Here is a 6,357-nt window from a genome sequence, read left to right on the forward strand (position 1 = left end):
CTCTTGAACTTGTATTTTTTGCTTTCAAAATGTGTACCTCCTATTTGTAAAATGTGTACTGCTTGTGCATAGTTGTATTTTTTTTCCTATTTTGGTCGCTACCATCTTATTTCATTTTTGTCTATTCTGTGTGTAGTCTGGAGTTACTGCTTGTGATGTGCACAAGGATTCTTACAATGGCTTTGAGATGGATGAGGACTTGGCTGATGTGTCATACCCTCCAGATATTGTAGTTCATAAGGTTTAGTGAAATTACTTTTTTTATTAGTGTGTTGTAATCTAAATTTTTGTGTTGTTATAAGCTAGACGTACGTTTTTTGCGTTCACTCAGATGCATTCATTTTACATATGTGAGCTGCATAGTTTCATATGTGTCAGCTTCTGTATTTGAGAGAAGTGAATTCTAGTTATTTTTACATGTGTGGGCTGGATAGTTTCACATGTGTGAGCCTGAGTCTTTGACAGAAGTGAACTGCAGTTCAATTTAGATATGTGGGTTGCAGTCTTTGATATAAGTGAGCTTCAGTCTTTTACAGAAGTGAAATGTTGTTCTTTTTACATATGTATGTTGTAGTCTTTTTACATAAGTGAATTTTAGTCTTTGATAGAAGTGAACTGCAGTTCAATTTACACATGTGGGTTGGAGTCTTTCATATAAGTGAGCTTCGTTCTTTGACAGAAGTGAACTGCAGTTCTTTTTACATATGTGTGATGCAGTCTTTGACATAAGTGAACTACATGTTGTTGTGTTAAATCTCCCCTCACTCATTTGTTTTATTGTGGCTTTTTTTAATTATTGCAGTCTGGAGATGAAAACATAGAAGTTTTTCAATCGGTTGGCGTTCTTCATGTTGATGTGAACCAATGGGTTGTGTTGTTGGTGGTGGTGATGGTGTGAATGCTTCTGTATCAGTTAATGTTCATAGTGCAGAACCATCTTTAGCTCAGGAATCCCACCGTGTTGTTACCCCTAGTCAGCACAAAGATGTTTATGTTTACATTGAAAAGCCACTGGAGAATGGCGTCTGTGCTCATAGTGTTGCTAGTTCTCCTGTTTGTCTCGCGTCCAACTATGTTCCTAATGTATTCAGAGTGGAGCCTCATGTAACTGGGTTATCTGACGACGTTGTGGTTGTCTGGACTATTGAAAATCCATACAATGTTGATGTTGCTACAATAGGGCAGTGCAGGAGGTTGTGGTGGTTTCGTCGCAACCTAGTGGAAAAACTATTTTGGTTAGATCTGAAGAGCAACATCATGAAGGATCTAACACTAAAGGCAAGTGTTTTTGTTTTGAACAGTGAAGTTGAAGATTTTCTCATCCATTTTTTAATTACTATGGTAGCTACATGAGATGTTTTTATGATAACAGGACTTCTTCTTTGTTGGTGATTATTCAAAATAGTTGCTAGCTAGCAGATTTCCTCATCTTACAACTGAATTTCATATTTTATATAGGGGAAGTTCATCTTTTATTTGTTCATTATTTTTTATTGCAAATGACAAACTTCCTCTTGTGACACTCTCGAGCATTGATCCAGCTCTTCTCAAAAGATACAACAAGTTGTACATCGTTGTTACTAGGGCTCGAAGGGGCAATAAGAAGAAGTATGGCCTTTTATAAATTGTTTTGTTAATTTGTATTTTCTAGCCGTAGTCTATTGCCCTTTTTCGTTCTTGTTATTTTTGTAGTATTTTATGTTTCATTTTTTCAATAATAATAATAATAATTCAGGGACAGGATTGCTTTTAAAACGGAGTTGGCCACAATTGGCGAAGTTGGACCATCTTTTTGGAATAGAGGGATGCTCACTACAGGCCTGTAAATTTCCGGGTTTCTTTGCTGGTAGATAAATTTAACGGATCTCCGGCGATGGTTGTCCCGTTCCATATTTGTGTAAGCATGCAGAACTTTTTTTTTGTTCTTTGATTCTCTTTTTCTGTTTTCGTGTGATGACCTGTTTGCTTCAACATTGTTTCATGTTTGGTTCTGTTTTTGCAGTCAAGTATTTGGAATGGTGGCAGTGTAGCCAGGAGTTTGAAATTCATGTTCTCTTCAAAAGCTGAGGAACGTGTCGATAAAAAAGATATAGTGAGTAATGTTTGTATGTGTCCAAAACCATTTTCTATATGTTGGTTTTATAGTGTTCTATTTCTTGTTCTTGTACTACTTTTATTTATTTTTACTTCCAACATATCCTGTTTGCAACATTTGATCCGCCAGAGATGAGGGATGGTGTTGGACATTATTGTGTAGTTGCCTTGAATGTGAAGGAAGTGGGGTTTGAATTTCTTGACTCTCTCAATAAACTTGGTAGCTCTGAACCAAATAGGGTTTTTAGGAGGATGGTTAAAAATATCAAGCGTGCATAAAAAGAAGGTAGCTCAAGTTCGGATGAGCTGCTAAACCCTCCTACACTTGATGGTTTTACGTTAAAACATTTGGTTGTCACAATTCAGCCAAATGGGTATGTTTCTTGTAACCCGTCTCCCCCCATACCCCTCAATCGTTATTTTATATTAATGTGAAACAAATGTTTTTGTTCTTCTTTGTAGGCATGATTGTGGATTCTATATGTTTTGCAGACTTGGGATGGTGTTCAAGTTGTCGTGTTTGGGGTGGAACACATTGGCTACATCACAAAGGTGTTGGAATTATGCCCTAGAGGCAATAATAAATATAGTTATTATTATAATTCTTTTATCAAGATAATCATTTATTATCCATGCTATAATTGTATTGAATGAAGACTTATATACATGTGTGGATACATAGACAAAACACTGTCCCTAGCAAGCCTCTAGTTGGCTAGCCAGTTGATCAAAGATAGTCAGGGTCTTCTGACTATGTACAAGGTGTTGTTGCTTGATAACTGGATCACGTCATTAGGAGAATCACGTGATGGACTAGACCCAAACTAATAGACGTAGCATGTTGATCGTGTCATTTTGTTGCTACTGTTTTCTGCGTGTCAAGTATTTGTTCCTATGACCATGAGATCATATAACTCACCGATACCGGAGGAATGCTTTGTGTGTATCAAACGTCGCAACGTAACTGGGTGACTATAAAGATGCTCTATAGGTATCTCCGAAGGTGTTCATTGAGTTAGTATGGATCAAGACTGGGATGTGTCACTCCGTGTGACAGAGGGGTATCTTGGGGCCCACTCGGTAATACAACATCACACACAAGCCTTGGAAGCAATGTAACTTAGTGTAAGTTGCAGGATCTTGTATTACGGAACGAGTAGAGAGACTTGCCGGTAAACGAGATTCCAATAGGTATGCGGATAGTGACGATCGAATCTCGGGCAAGTAACATACCGAAGGACAAAGGGAATGACATACGGGATTATATGAATCCTTGGCACTGAGGTTCAAATGATAAGATCTTCATAGAATATGTGGGATCCAATATGGGCATCCAGGTCCCGCTATTGGATATTGACCGAGGAGTCACTCGGGTCATGTCTACATAGTTCTCGAACCCGCGGGGTCTGCACACTTAAGATTCGACGTTGTTTTATGCGTATTTGAGTTATATGGTTGGTTACTGAATGTTGTTTGGAGTCCCGGATGAGATCACGGACGTCACGAGGGTTTCCAGAATGGTCCGGAAACGAAGATTGATATATAGGATGACTTCATTTGATTACCGGAAGGTTTTCGGAGTTACCGGGAATGTACCGGGAATGACGAATGGGTTCCGGATGTTCACCGGGGGGGCAGCCCACCCCGGGGAAGCCCATAGGCCTTGGGGGTTGCGCACTAGCCCTTGGTGGGCTGGTGGGACAGCCCAAGAAGGCCCTATGCGCCATAGATAGAAAATCAAAGAGAAAAGAAAAAAAAGCAGGTGGGAAAGGAGAGAAGGACTCCACCTTCCAATCCTAGTTGGTCTAGGATTGGAGGAGGACTCCTCCTCCCTTGGTGGTGCAGCCCTTGGGGCTCCTTGATCCTCAAGGAAAGCCTCCCCTCCTCCTATATATATGGAGCTATTAGGGCTGATTTGAGACAACTTTGCCACGGCAGCCCGACCACATACCTCCACGGTTTTACCTCTAGATCGTGTTTCTGCGGAGCTCGGGCGGAGCCCTGCTGAGATTAGATCACCACCAACCTCCGGAGCGCCGTCACGCTGCCGGAGAACTCATCTACCTCTTCGTCTCTCTTGCTGGATCAAGAAGGCCGAGATCATCGTCGAGTTGTACGTGTGCTGAACGCGGAGGTGACGTCCGTTCGGCACTAGATCGTGGGACGGATCGCGGGACGGTTCGTGGGACGGTTCGCGGGGTGGATCGAGGGACGCGAGGACGTTCCACTACATCATCCGCGTTCACTAACGCTTCTGCTGTGTGATCTACAAGGGTACGTAGATCAGAAATCCCCTCTCGTAGATGGACATCACCATGATAGGTCTTCGTGCGCGTAGGAAAATTTTTGTTTCCCATGCGACGTTCCCCAACAGTGGCATCATGAGCTAGGTTCATGCGTAGATGTAATCTCGAGTAGAACACAAAAGTTTTTGTGGGCGGTGATGTGCGTCTTGCTGGCCTCCTTAGTCTTTTCTTGATTCCGCGGTATTGTTGGATTGAAGCGGCTTGGACCGACATTACTCGTACGCTTACGAGAGACTGGTTTCATCGCTACGAGTAACTCCGTTGCTCAAAGATGACTGGCAAGTGTCAATTTCTCCAACTTTAGTTGAATCGGATTTGACCGAGGAGGTCCCTGGATAAGGTTAAATAGCAATTCATATATCTCAGTTGTGGTGTTTGTGTAAGTAAGATGCGATCCTACTAGATACCCATGGTCACCACGTAAAACATGCAACAACAAATTACAGGATGTCTAACTTGTTTTTGCAGGGTATGCTTGTGATGTGATATGGCCAACGATGTGATGTGATATATTGGATGTATGAGATGATCATGTTGTAATAGATAATATCGACTTGCACGTCGATGGTACGGCAACCGGCAGGAGCCATAGGGTTGTCTTTAAACTAACGTTTGTGCTTGCAGATGCGTTTACTATTTTGCTAGGATGTAGCTTTAGTAGTAATAGCATGAGTAGCACGACAACCCCGATGGCGACACGTTGATGGAGATCATGGTGTGGTGCCGGTGACAAGAAGATCGTGCCGGTGCTTTGGTGATGGAGATCAAGGAGCACGTGATGATTGCCATATCATGTCACTTATGAATTGCATGTGATGTTAATCCTGTTATGCACCTTATTTTGCTTAGAACGACGGTAGCATTATGAGGTGATCTCTCACTAAAAATTTCAAGAAGAAAATGTGTTCTCCCCGACTGTGCACTGTTGGTACAGTTCGTAGTTTCGAGACACCATGTGATGATCGGGTGTGATAGACTCATCGTTCACATACAACGGGTGCAAAACAGTTGCACACGCGGAACACTCGGGTTAAGCTTGATGAGCCTAGCATGTGCAGACATGGCCTCGGAACACATGAGACCGAAAGGTCGATCATGAATCATATAGTTGATATGATTAGCATAGGGATGCTTACCACTGAAACTATACTCAACTCACGTGATGATCGGACTTGAGCTAGTGTAAGTGGGTCATGAACCACTCAAATGACTAGAGAGATGTACTTTTTGAGTGGGAGTTTAGCAAGTAATTTGATTAATTTAAACTCCAATTATCTTGAACATAGTCTAAAGTCCACTTTGAATATATTTGTGTTGTAGATCATGGCTCACGCAACAGTCACCCTGAATTTTAATACGTTCCTAGAGAAAGCTAAGTTGAAAGATGATGGAAGCAACTTTGTAGACTGGGCTCGTAATCTTATGTTGATCCTACAAGCTGGGAAGAAGGATTATGTCCTTAATGCTGCGCTAGGAGATAAACCACCCGCTACGGCTGACCAAGATGTTAAGAACGCTTGGTTAACACTTAAGGAGGACTACTCAGTAGTTCAATGTGCAGTCTTGTATGGCTTAGAGCCGGGACTTCAACGTCGCTTTGAGCGTCATGGAGCATATGAGATATTCCAGGAGTTGAAGTTTATCTTTCAGAAGAATTCCCGGATCGAGAGGTATGAGACCTCCGATAAATTCTATGCTTGCAAGATGGAGGAGAATTCGTCTGTCAGTGAACATGTGCTCAAAATGTCTGGGTACTCAAACCGTCTAGCTGAGCTGGGGATTGAACTCCCGCAAGAGGTTATCACTGACAGAATTCTTCAATCACTGCCGCCAAGCTATAAGGGCTTTGTGTTGAACTACAACATGCAAGGGATGAACAAGTCACCCGGCGAGTTGTTTGCGATGCTGAAAGTCGTAGAGTCTGAACTCCGTAAAGAGCATCAAGTGTTGATGGTGA

Source organism: Hordeum vulgare, chromosome 4H (genome assembly GCF_904849725.1).
Source record: "Hordeum vulgare subsp. vulgare chromosome 4H, MorexV3_pseudomolecules_assembly, whole genome shotgun sequence".
NCBI classification, from domain to species: Eukaryota; Viridiplantae; Streptophyta; class Magnoliopsida; order Poales; family Poaceae; genus Hordeum; species Hordeum vulgare.